The 14,100-nt window shown below is 39.3% G+C and overlaps 1 protein-coding gene across 1 annotated transcript in view; it reads left to right on the forward strand.

Annotated features, from left to right (window-relative positions):
* Positions 1-14,100, forward strand: part of LOC138181950 (protein pangolin, isoforms A/H/I/S) — a 281,070-nt gene that overhangs the window by 213,531 nt on the left and 53,439 nt on the right. The gene's annotated exons all lie outside the window — the stretch shown is intronic.

Below are 14,100 nucleotides of genomic sequence, written 5' to 3' on the forward strand. Positions count from 1 at the left end.
CATGGCATCCGTCACCAGATCCTCGAAAAATGGTATTATTTAGGGACGATTTACTCGTTAGCGCGTTGTGCAGATTTAAATGGATCATCTTCGGGATACTAGCGGATTATAAATGCACGAAAAATAAGAATTTATTTTGACGTGTGTTAATGATGGGAGAGATATTCATCTCTTTCAGGTCAAATCCATTAAATCTACCTTTTATGAAATTTTGATTTCATTGATGCTTTAATCTAAAGGAAATTGATGCTTTAATCTAAAGGTTTAATTCACACAAAATGTCCTCTTTTTAAGTTCTGCTCTTGGCTACAATTTTCATACAGTTTTCCAACGAAGGCAAAGTGTTCATATTTTCTAGCGTTTCTTGTAACTGTTCTTGACGCATTCAGTGAAATACCGATGTTCGTTTTGATGTTGAATTTGAGTATCGTGAGTGTAATTTATTATGACGAATAGAAGTAAGAATAAACATTGAAAATATTCTGAAGAGAACCACGATACTAGGAAGGATGATTTTGACATGGATGCCGTTCATTTTACGGATATCATTGTGAGCGTATTCTGTATTAATTCGATTTGGCACGAATGAAAGTATTTGAAAAATCGACGTGGCACGCGAATTCCTGATAAGTCCTGGTATAAACGAAAATTCGAAGCGCGCGACATACGAATAATACAATTATGCGTAAGCAATATTTCACATGGAAAAAGGGTTTGAAAAATATTGAAAAATAGTTGAAAATATCCTATGTTCGCTATTTTATACCTTTTCCCAAAGAGAAGAGAAAAGGATGCCGAATAGAAAGTTTTACATCCAGCCAAAAAAAAAAATAAAAAATAAAATAAAAATGAAAAAAATATGACAAAAAAATTTCAACGGTATACTATGAAGTTTAATTCTATCAAAACAATCGCTGTAAAATAAAACCGAGAATTCTCCAACAATATACCATGCACTAAAAAAAAAAAGAGTGAATTCTTCCGAAACAACACGATTCGACGAGCTGATTTGAAATCACGCCGACTTCTTTCTGGTTAACAGCCACGCAAAAATTCCCTGGCACTTACGTAATTAACACGATACGCTAGGAATTTGCATCGAGATCGCCGCCATCCCGAAAGAAAAGTTTAATACGTTTGTTGTGCTCGCGCGCGCATACACCTTTACATTAGTTTGCACAAAGAACTAGCGCGGATCAAACGCGTGCGCCAGTTAATAGAGGTTCGTAGCAATTACGGGCCCCAAGCTCGCAGAGCTTTGCTACATTTTCGTTCACCGGAGATTTCCTTGACACCGTGCCTGATAATCTTCTCTGTCTCTCTCTTTCTTCCCTAACGTTAGGAAAATCCGCGCGTTTTTTTCTAAAAACTCCACTATGTTCTCTCATTATGGCTTTAAACAAGGAATGCCAAGGATTGCGTGAAAATTTTGTAAAGATTCGATTTGAGATGTTTTTTTACGAAAGAATATACTTAAAGCTTGAATTGCATTTAGATAAATTTAGATCAACTTATATTGAGCTAATAAGTAGAGAAAATTGTTACAATATTTATATGGAATTTTATAGCGTGCCATAATAATGAAATATACAATTACGGGATTGTCATAATCGAATTGCGGGCGAAATAAAAATTCTGCCATATACCCGACATAATGTCTCTCTCTACCATATTATTCCCATAAAATTCCATATTTTAATCAAATTTTTCGTTTATTTATCTAACCGAAGCGTAACCCAAGTCCAATGCCAAGAAGTACGATACACAGTATCAAAAGTATTTTCATCTATGTCTCGGTAATTATACCGTACAACTGCAAAATTAACGATATTTGCGGTCATATTTATTAAGAGTCTTTTACTCGTTTTGATGAATACTACGCCCCTGAAGATTGGCACCAACTTTCTGAAACACCCCGATGTATCTACATGCACGTACGCATACATACGTAAAAGGTTTCACGTTTCCCGGTAATTTTTCTTCCTCTATTTCCCTTTTTCAGCGAGAAAGCTCTCTGTCGGTTTCTCCCTCTTCCCTGGTCCCTTCGCCTCTCCGTGACCGGAGGAGGCTCGACAAAGAGGAGAAACGAAGAACGGCGCGAAAAAGCGAGCGTAGTACGTGTATCCGGTTGGCACACGGCCGTTACACCACCGTAGGCGCGAGACGAGCTGAACCGCGGAGTCGAGGAAATCTCTGTAAACGAAAATGTATTAAGCGCGGCCACCTAAGCTCGTAATTGCCACGAGGCTCAATTAACTTGCGCGCGTTTGATCCGGGGCCCCGGTTGTACGCCGTCAGGCAGCCGCGATCGCGTTTTTCCTTTTGCCACCCCCTTTCCTCCAGCCGCTCCTCTCTCCTCTCTCTTCTTTTTCATTTTTATTCCACGATTTCTACCCTCCTTTCCGACGCTCAACCCTCGGAATTTTCCCCGGAATTTTTGTGACCCTCGGAGTCTATTTCCTGCTGCGGATTTCCAATTCCGGTTCTTTCTATATATTTCTTTTTTCTTTTTTTTTCTATTTTTGGCAAGATTTCGTTTCCTTGCTTTTCGTACCTGACGAGGGCGAGTTGGTCGATTTATGCGAAGGATTGTTTAGAAATATTATTTTGAGAGCGTCGATAGAATCGATTTGGTAGTTAGATCGAGATGAAAGAAGGACTGAGGTTCTAATTCTTCGGTTGAGCTCTTGATTCTTCTTTAAATTTGAAAGTAACGTGGTGAAATGTCTTAAATTTGTGAAGATGCGAAGATCTGCAAAAGACTTGATCGATATTTCATCTGATTTTGTTAGCGCTTACTTCGGTTTTAAAAGGTAACTGTTGTGTGGTGCGTTGAAAAAGCTTGGAATATTGTGTATTTTTTAGCGGTATTTGAACTCGAAGGATTAAAGAAAAATTGTATAGTTAGCTAGCTGAAAGATTTTCAAAGGAGGTATTTTATAAAAAACGCAATACCCAGCGAAATTTCAATGAAATTGCACAGCCTTTTTGATGAATACTTTACGCTCTTGAAATTTACCACCTATTTTCTAAAACACCCTGTATACGCGCGACTAAAAGGCCAAAGCAAGGAAGGGAAGAATTCAGAGAAACGAGCATTAAGAGCCGCACTGCATGGACGGGCAAGTGAAAAAAAGCTGGTAAGATGATTAAAACGAAAAAACAGTATGGAGGTGGGACAAGAACCACGGTTAGAAAGAATGGACGTAGAGAGTTAGCTGGCACTAAACGCGCGAGATTGGACAAAGAATAGGAGAAACCGCGGAGAAAGTGACGAAAAGTGAGAGAAACAGGAGCGGAGAAAAAAAACTACGAGTCGAGTTTCGACGAAAGAAAAAGGAGTGGGTGTACGGTATGTGTGTGTGTGGATGAAGAAGGAGGAATAAAGAGGTAACGGGAAATTGCGCGCGAGGGAAAACGGCGAGGAGAAAAAGGTGGAAGAGATCTAAAACCGACGCGACAGAAACCTCGTTTACGAGGAGCCGCGATTTCGCAGATCAAACGCGGCAGCCCGTGGAGGTGGCTGATTGCTCGGCATCCGGGACACACCGTCGCCGTCGATCCTCTTGCTGCCGCTCTGCCTCCACGCTTCAACCGTCTTTCGACGCTCGCGCGCTGCAGAACGTTCTCTTTTGCACCGCCTGGCTTCCGGCGCCGCTGAAACGCACTTTCTCCCGCGTGCACGCGACGTCGAATACCAGCACACGCGATGTTTAGAAAACAAAAGGGAAGTAACGGCGCGCGTTTGCCGCCGCTCGGGGAAAACCGCTTTGCGCTACCCCTGCGATTATAATTCGCGTATCGCTGCAGTATGCAGACGGATAGCTTTAAAGTCGGCGTTTTCTTCGTGCTTTTATGGTGTATTTTAGGTGTATCTTTGGTGCGTAATTTCCTCTGTTATTTCAACCTTTCAGAAACCAAACTGTTCGACTCCACTTTCGATCAATACGAATTTGCAATTTTCTCGTTTTCATTGCACGATTAACGTTCGTATTCTCCGTAAACAAATTAAGAGACGATATAAACCTTCAGGAAAATCTTCGTCTTTTCTGTTTATATCTTACGCTTTATTCTTGTTTTGTGTGTCAATAACTCGAACTTCATAATATCGTATTCGAGTCGTTCAACGAGAAAAACAACCTCTGTTGAAACGAGAACGAAGAAAGAAGGTTATGCTTCACGCGCGAGCACGCCGGTGGAAGAAGGAAATAAACGCGAAGAACCGCCGCTTTTCCAACTTGTTCTTGTTTTGCACTTTACAATCTCTTCCGTTTCGCCGAAAAACTGTCGCTGAAAAACACTCGCTGCCGGGAACGTCGCGTTGCGAAAACATTTCTTTCCGCGTCGAAAAGGCGAAGAGTAGAATGGAAGTTATGGACGAGAAAAGGTAAGGGAAAATGGATGTGGCGCTGAGGGTTGTGTGCGTGGTCTTTGATGCCATTCTTGCTCATCAACCCCCGCGTATCGCCTCCCTTATATTCCCCCAAATAGGTTTTTCAGATTAAATAAACTGTTTGCACCCTCGAAGGCAGCCGACTTTTTCCCGAACACTTAGCAAAGTGAGCGAACCACCACCACCTCCGCCCCCGAATCAAAAGCTTTTTCTGCGTTTGAAACCGCGGATTATACGGAAATGCCTCTTTTTCGCCTGCCCTCTCTCTCTCTCTCTCCTCCTCTTCCTTCCTTTATTTCTCTTTCTATTTTTTTATCGCACATTTAACGCGTACCTTTTGTGACACGCGGCGGAAAAGGGGTGGTCGAAGGAATGCAAATGACGTTTAAAATCGAACACACCGCGGTTACATTAATATCACAGATATTATCTAATCCACTGAAATATAGTCATTCATCATCGTAACGCTGCTGTAGATTTGAAAACGAATTCCTGCGGATTATTCAACGCGCATCGGCGTTCTCTTTTCTTTTTTTTCTTTTTTTCACGGAGGCTATCTCGAATTCTAGCTCCATTTTCCCAGTAATTCGTAATATGAAGGGCCCACTCTATCGCGAATATCGTCGGTCTAATTAAAAGGTTTCCGGCTGATTCTCGCGGCAAATTGGCGAACAAGCTGCTGAGCCGAGACAAAATTTTAATTAGCATCTGGTCAGCCCCGAACCAGACATTTTTAACGAATTAATTACCGTCCACTTGTGTCACGGTGCACGCTCAATTTCCCCGTGAATTAACCACTCTAACTGCCTATATAGTCTCTTTGCAAAAAAAAAGGAAGGAAAGGAGAGGGGGAAATGGTAGAAATTACGAGAAATAAAAGATAAGATGATGGCAATAGAGGAAAAGAGGAGGAAGCACCGAGAAAAATCTCCGCTTTAAACAGAGCGGAGGATACTTTATCCGCTCGAAGTGCATACCGGGGCTAAACGCAAGGTAACTTTTCCTCAGGGTTACGACTGCTTTCGATGCACGCTCTGGGTCCCGTCATAAAATAAAGTACAAAGTTGCCAAGCAGCCACGGGGTTGGTTAGAACAGGAAGCGAAGTGAAAGTGGAGAGCATCCAGTTTTCTGAAACTTTCCGTTCGATGCACCGACAACATTATATTTCTCCAGGAAGTACCACTTTTTCTACTTTATCTATCGCGATTATTCTGAATTATTAAGGAATATTGAGATTTAAAACGTTAAATCTAAACGGCTATTTCATACCTTCAGAGATTTTATCGAGACCCCAAAAGGATGAAATTAGGTATCTTATATTTCGCTGTATTTATTTAAATTATAATTTTTGTCATATCTGATAAGATAAATGTCATATCTTGACACGATTGGATCTTTGGATCTTTCGAGTTTATGGTTGAATTAGATAGAAATTAAACGTACACGTGCATGTCGGTATCCCTCAGAAGATTAATTCGTCTTGTTTTAATGAGAAGTTGAGAACAGAATTTAACTGAACGAGAATTAGTCTTCATATTCTTTGTTCATCGGTGACAAATTAAATTTAAACTGATTCATATTTACATATAAAACCATAGAACACTGCAGAATATCGATGACTAAGAAATTATATTTTTAAATTTATTTTGCAATTTAGAATATTATTTATGTAATTTTTTCACGACAAATAGATTCGTCAAAATAAATTTCTGAGAGATTAAACGCTAATTACATATCTGATAGAACGATGAAATATTAAGTAACAGGGAAAATAATATTATGATATGTAAAATAAAATATGAAAGTACCGACTAGTTTAACATCCGTTAGATTTAAATTCTGTTTGTCAATATTCTCCCTCTAATTAAAAATTTAATCGAAGTTAACCGTTACAAAACATGCAGTGGAATTTTTTTCTACCCTTTCACTCAAACGCTGAATTATTTACAAAAATAAATGCCTTTAAATAAATAAATCATATCGCACGTTCGTGGTTTATATCGCACAGTGTACGCAAATTCAGGAACATGTGACGGTTACTTGCAATCAAATGAACAAACCGGGAAACCCAGTGAAATCAGTTGCAGTGGCGAGGAAAATTAGAGCGATCTGTAGTGGCGAATTCTGCGGCTCGGTGAGAGTTGTATCAGCAGGTGAAATTAGGGCGATTCGCAATTCGAAGTGGCAGATTCCGCGGAACGCAAATAGTTCCTGACTTATGACCGAATGGACCGGAAGAATTACGCAAACTTGACATCCGCTAACGCGATCGTTGTAATTTCAATACAGTTTCAAATTAAGATGAATTTTATTCATGAAATTGCATTTACGATGTATAATTAACTTTCTTACAATCCTATTTTATTTATCGTACTTTTTTAAATACAGCATTTAATCAATTTCAAAATCTCAAATATAATACGTTCAATGAAATTTCGAGATAAAATATTGCACATTACCTAAATTCCTTATTATAAAATTCTAATTTTTGTTCTATTCCACTCTAAAATTTCCACCTTGCGATATTTATCATTTTAATATTTATTATTCCATATTTATTTGTTATTCCCATATCACGCTATATTCCAATACTTCTAGTACTACGCTGAAAGTAAACAATTATTCAATAAAAATCAATGACAGTCGGTAAAATTTCAATAATCCTATTTTATTCTCTTCCACTCTGAAATTTCAATTTCGCTATTTACCGTCCTAATAATTCACTGTTAATAATTCCCTGTTATATTTACCATTTTATTCGTATTCATTCCATGTATTTATCGCGCTGTTTCGATATTATTGTACCATATTCAAACTAACAATTGCTCGATAAAAATCTCTGATAATCACCACTGGCAACTCGATGAAAGGAAACATTTACGAAAACGCGAGTCCTATTCGGAGCCCTGTTGCGATGTTAATTAACAGCAGGGAGCGTAACCATTAAAGAAGCGATGAAGGCCGCGGGAAGAGAGGAAAACGGAAAATTACAGGTTCCCGTGAGTCCCGTGGAAGCGAACGATTCCGGAACGAGGCGAGCACGGGCCATTACTTTTGCCCTTGCATTTTCACGGAATATATAATTACGTAATGCCGGCCTGAGAAGATTTAGGGGAAAGAGCCCTTTCGTAAGAGGGTTGGCGGACACTCCCTCGTCAACGCACGCGCAGTCGATGCTCATTGTGCGGATCCTTTCTAGCCCTAAACGCGAAAATTATATAACGGTTATCCCAGCCTGAATTTTTATTCAAAGGAAAATATCTCTGGATCGTTCATAATATCGTATAGATGTCGTTTAAAACTTCGTACATCCTCTTTTGTTCGCTTGGTGCATAAAAGGGACGAAGAAAACTCTTGTTGGATTCAAGCTTCGATTAAGTTCGATGACTTGAAAATATTATTAAACGTATGAATGTGATGAAAAATATACGTATCGAAAACTTTCCTTGGATTAAAGTTTTTAACGATATTTGCAGATATTATCGAGTGTATATATTTTCCAAAAATTAGAAACACTGAAAGATCTCATCAAGTTTAGAACCTTGTAATTATTTTATAATTATACGTGAATTTCCTGGAAGTTTCAGGTACTTAAGTTACAATATAGATTTCAATTTATGTTGTAAGTTTGTTAGTTACGTTAGAAAATTTTGTTTATCTAATCGCTGTAGTATAAAAATTAGTCTAATATAGCTGTTGTATATAATCATACGTTTATTTATCGCAAGTTTCAAAAATTCCCTGCTATGTTATGCAATGAAATAAAAATTCAGGCTCCTCTCAGAAATAGAATTTGTATCTAAGGATTAATGATCCTCTAATACTTAAAGGTTTAATCGAGATTATCAAGATCAAGAAGCGTAGAAGATATTTTCAATACAAAGTTGCCAAAAGGCAGAAGCAAACAGCTACTTAACGCGATTGAAACCTTCCTGTTTGCGATCGGGCACGTCTCAGTCCCGGCGGCTGCAATTTAGGTACTCTTGTCCTCCCACTTCATCTCGTGAATAGCTTCTTTTGTACTTCGCCTGTCCGAAGTAGAGGCACGAAGCGCGGCAAAGGAAAGTGAAGAGAGCAGCGTACGAAGGCGAAGAGAGCAGCCGGCGAAGCAACAGCTAGCTGCTGCCGGCTTTTGGTTTTAAGTTTGTCACAGTTATAACTCGCGGCCACGGCTCCGCGAAAGTGGGTTAAACGAAGTTCCATCGTACTTCCTCGTGGCACGGTTCGTCGAACAGCCGCTGATGCAGTCGCCGTGGAAAGGGGAGAGATCACAGGGAAGAGCGTCTCTTCATCTCGCGGCCGGCGATCGTCGATTAAACTCCAACGTTCTAAATCGAGGAAGACGCAATCTTCTTCCTTTTTCCCTTTTTCTGTCGAACGGAACCAAAGGAAAGGGGAAAGAGACAGAGAAAAAGAAGAAAAACACCGTTGGCGGGGGGAAAAAGCTAGAGGATAGGATAGCTGGATCGAAGCATAAAAGTCGGAGAATAAATCTGGAAAACATCAGAGAAAGGGGTGGTGGGTCGAATCGAGGCACGTCAAAGGGAGAAAGTTGCTGGATCCTAAGTGGCGTGCAAACAAGACCAAGACGATAACTTTATTTACGCAGCTTTATGCACCGGGTGTCCGGAAAAATGACTTTTAAACTCGCCGTTGCTTCTCGAATCGCTCTTTTTAGACCACCAGCCTCTTCAACCGCGCTGCTTCTCTAGCATGCTCCGCCTAAACTCAGGCTAGCTGACTCCCCAGGTACAAACGGTCGCAACGGAAAGTGGGTTAAAGACGACGTAGTATACCCGTTCTAAAGGGGGAGGAGTTTTCACAGTGGTTGTTACTCTTCGGTGACGCAGAGAACAAAAATACTGCACGAGGGGGTGTAACAAGAGAAGAAAAAGAGAAAGGACAAAGAGAAGAATACTGAAAGAGGAAGAACGATACGGAGGATCGGCATAAAGAAACAAAGATAAATCGTATTAACGCCTGTCTATCCTCTGGACCACGCGTACACGGCCACTCATGACCACCCCTTGTTCGACACACGCAATTTCGTGTACATAGGGGATACATAAGTGGCATGTATATATACAGATATACTGGGACAAGAATCGAACCGTATGTATGTACACATGCGGTCATACATACATATGGATTATTGTTGATATATGTCTATATACAATATAGATATATGTTCTTGTAGATATCTCTGTACAGACACGTGTATATATATAATATATATGTACAAGCATATTTCTCGTATAAGAAGACCCAGATGATGTATGTACACACGAATATGTATCGCGCTTCTATATATAAATATGTTTATATACATTAAATACATAGGTATATGGATTATCGCTCGTATATATGTACTTCCAAGTGTATGTGTGAATGTATGCAGGAGGTATTTGCACATTCCATAGGTTCACAGACACGCGGCCGATATATTTAAATACGAGAGAGGGTGGTTGTACGTGTGTAAGGGCGCCGCTCTACGTTTGTGAGGAACGTCTGGACGCAGGCGCCGGTAGCCATGGCGACGATTCCTTCGGATTGGCCGCAGCTTCCACTTGAATCCCCTACGTCGACCCCCGCAGCCGGCCTCCGGCTCTGACGTACTATCCGCCACCATCGATAACCCCTCTGGTTCGTAGCTTTCTATCTTACTCGCTCGTTCGTGGTCCACCCCCGCCTCGTCTACGATCTCCCCTCTCGTTCTTCTCGTGTCCGTTCCATCGTCGCGCTCCCTCTTCGTCGTCTTTCCCAGTTTCCTCCTACGTTTCGCTTTCGCCCACGTTTCTTTCCACGGTTTTCCACCTTCCTACGTGGGAACTCAACAGAGAACTTCTCTTTGGTTTGTTCGGCCTTCACATCGTGGTTTCTGAGTTTCTAGATTGGACTCGATACTCGAAGTTTGGGAAACTTGCCAGGTTTTATTAAGATTGAAATTGTTTTATCTGTTTTGTTCGATAATTTTTTGAGAACGCAGGTGGAGAGGTTAATGGCAGCAGGTTGAATAAGATTTTGGAAATGGGATCGATTCCCATCGATTTCGAAGATTTTTGTGTTGTGTGGGATTAAATGGGTGTTAGAAATATGCAAGCCAAGTTCTTTTCCCGTGGCAGCGAACAACCGAAAAATAATAGAAATATAAACTAAGATTTTATTGAAATAAAAGATGTCCTGAAATTATTCAGGGAAAGTATATAATATCGTGCCAATAATATTTCGATGCTAGGATAAGAAATAGAAAATTCGTAAAGGAGTCAGCGTGCTACTAAATAAATTCATTGATTACTGTATTTGATAAAGAAAGTTTCGTTCAACAATGGTCGAAATGACGAAGATAAACAGTCCCACACTGGCGATTAATTAACTCGCATTGCATTATTAGCGTTATTAACGTGCAGCGCTGGCGACACGGCCGGCGCAGATAAGGTCTGACCACTTCCGGGTGCGTGGCGACCGCACGCACGCGGAAACGCGACCAGGTGAAATGCCACTCGAACCAATTAGCATTCTGCTTAATACGAAGAAACGTGCGGCTTCTTGTTCGCACACGGCCCTTTCAACCCCCGTTTCTGGTCGCGATTGTACTTGCGCGTCTCTCTATCTCGAACACAAGCTTCGCCTGTTGCTCTCAACCATAATTGCTTACATTCAGCCTTGTTCATCAATATATTCATTGTAAAAATAATTCGGATATCGAAGAATTTTATTTCAATTTTTATTTCAATAATATTGAAAATATTAGATTATTTATTGATCTATAATATTGCGAGAGATAGGGAGGAAATCGAGCTGATTTTTTAAAAGTTTCTATTTTCGAGTCTCCTTTTCTTGTATTCGAAATTAGGAAATTCTTTTCAAAATTCTCCTCAAGTCTCACTGATTCGACGCTTGAGAAACTACTTGCAAGTGGACCTTATAGCTGTGTCTCGATCTTTTTCCAAATTACGGGCTTTCTATTATTCAAAACCTCATTGCAAAGGACACGTTTAATATAGGATAATAAATAATTAAATGAAATTGAACGCGACAGAATATTTGCTCCTTCGCATACGTAGAACTATAAAGAGGATTTTAAGTCGACTGGCGATTTTCAGTAGCGTTTCGAAGCTTTATTTCGACAAATACGTACGTTATTTATTACAAGAATATGGAAAACTATATTCAAACTATGAATAGCATTTGAAAGTAATTTATGGAATAAGAAACCGTGCAGATAAAATAGAAAGAGTTAGATTAAGACAGTTTTCACCTGCAATTAACAGGACTGCTGCGAACGTGTGCAGTGAAAACCGGAATCGTGATCGCGAGGATCTATTTTTTTTTTTTTTTAAGAGGAAAAATTGAAAACAAGATTACTCGTTGCAACTGCCGACATAATGATTAACGCGTCCCGCAACCCCCGTCCGGTTTCACGATGGCTCGAATGTGCTCCCGACGTGTACCACGGGCTAACGAATATCCTCGTCGTCCGTAATCACCGTATAGAACGAGGTTTTTTCGCGACGCGAGAAAAATGCGGTTAAATCGTCGGCCGCTCGTGACGGAAATAATGGTAAACGCGCGAACGCGGCGCGCTCGTTTAATTCGTGGCGAACGAAAACAGCCTTTTCGCTCGTCATTGTTATCGAAAAAAAGCCATAACGTATCGTGGAAACACGCGAATTCTGTTTCCAATGGTGGGCATGGAATTTCGTGTATGTAAGGATACAGGAGCACGCTATGTGATAATTATTATTATTACAAAAGGGAATTTGGCTTGGAATTTTACGTTAGGTGTTACTCGATTGTCATTTGTACACGTTTGTTAAATAAACGATTCTAAATCTGTCGAACAAACTTTTCTTGAAATTACCAAGATTTGCTTCTCCGATGTTTTGTTGAATATTATATAATTTGTTTATTCGGATAAAATTTCTAAAGATGCAATGAATTACCTGCGAGTGTCAGACATTACCAACAGGTTCCAATTCACAAATGATATAGTATCGTATATGAAATTAGTAAAGTGTGTAAGCTATCGTTAGGAAATCTTCAAATTATCAGAATATCAAGGAATCTTCTCGTAACGAACTAAACTTTCGCAAGAGATCTAAAATGGTAGAATGTCAAACGATCTTCCCACGACGAAACAAACACAATGCAATTAACGAACAATAACTAACACGGTAACTCATCCATCGCCGGGAAATTTTCTCCTCTCTATCACAAGCTCGATTTTCGGCCGCGGCCGTGCTTTCAACCCATTTTCCTTGGTTCCTTTAAATTATCGGCTGGTATACGCGTTCATTAACGAGCTTCGTTCGTCGTCATCGAAACGTTTACCACCGCGACGACGCTGCCTTTTACCTCGTTTCGTTGTTCCAGCTGCTTTCTGCCAAGGAAGTGCAAGAGTAACTGGTCGAATTGTAAATTGCTTCTACATTATGCGTACTATAGTACACGTATATATAAATAAATAAATAAATTAATTAATTAAAAAGAAATATATACTGGTTCACAGAAATATTAAACTATTATATACAAATATACAAAAATATATTAAATATATCGAACGTTTAACGTCGAAAATTTGTTCGAGTATATTATTATGTGAGTTGTTAGCACTGCAATGAGAAAGAATCTGGAATTTTATGTAAAAGTTACAAAAAACGTTTGTTACAAAATTACAAAGCGTAAAAAATTAATATACAGCGTGAATAGTGGTCTTCAATAAACAATTAGTACTAAAAATGGTCTCAGTAAACATAGTGGTTTTCTAATATAGCGAATAATTGATTTTATATATTTTTTGAAAATCAAATTGAATTTGGAAAATCAAACTGTTAGACTATAAGAAAATGAAAGACAGAACTGATTTTTTCAACCCGTCACAGTTGAATAGATCCGTTAAGACACCGAAATTGTCCATTGATCTCGCGAAGAATGCGACGCGGAAGCGAACACGATAATTAATCCTTGGTGCGCTTTGCGTGCGTCTACGCGGAGGATGCGTGCGGATGCAACGACACGGGATGCGTTTTAGTTGGAAATACTGTTTTAGAAGATCAAACGGTTAATTACTCGAGAAACTTCCTTTCTTGCATCGATATATCTTATCGTCATATTTTATCTAGGTATTTTATCGTTGCTAACATCTGGCTACTTTCTCAGAAATGTTATATCATTCTAAAACTAGCAAACTTGTCGAAGTGACGGATTTGAGATTTGTTGTTCCTCCAATTGGGCATAGGTGCTTTCAACTTTTGACCTTTTTGAGATTGGTAAATATCTTAGCTTTATTTTATCTAGGTAGTTTATTATTGCTAACGTCTGCGAGTTTCTCAGAGATTTTTATTTAAATTTAGAGCCAGTCATCTTGTGAAAATATTGAGTGAGATTTGTTGTTGTTGCAATTAGAAATAGTAAGTGCTTTTGGGAAAATTAATTTTGGCTTTTACTCAGATTGGAACGCGATTATGTGTACCTGTTTAGTTTCGCCGTACCGTTTCAATTATAATTATCTGTACGTTGTGAAATTTAATGTATGCACATTACACACATTGCACGTTCTACTGTTAACTCTGCTACGCAGTTTCAGGATTTTCAGTTCAATTTTACTTTTAGTATAATAGAACATTTACTAAGTTCCAGGAAATGTTATGTGTAATTTCGACTTTATTTTAAAAATCTTTATAAAACGTTGAAACATGTCGCATTA

Source organism: Bombus flavifrons, chromosome 7 (genome assembly GCF_040668555.2).
Source record: "Bombus flavifrons isolate JBK064 chromosome 7, iyBomFlav1_principal, whole genome shotgun sequence".
NCBI lineage: Eukaryota > Metazoa > Arthropoda > Insecta > Hymenoptera > Apidae > Bombus > Bombus flavifrons.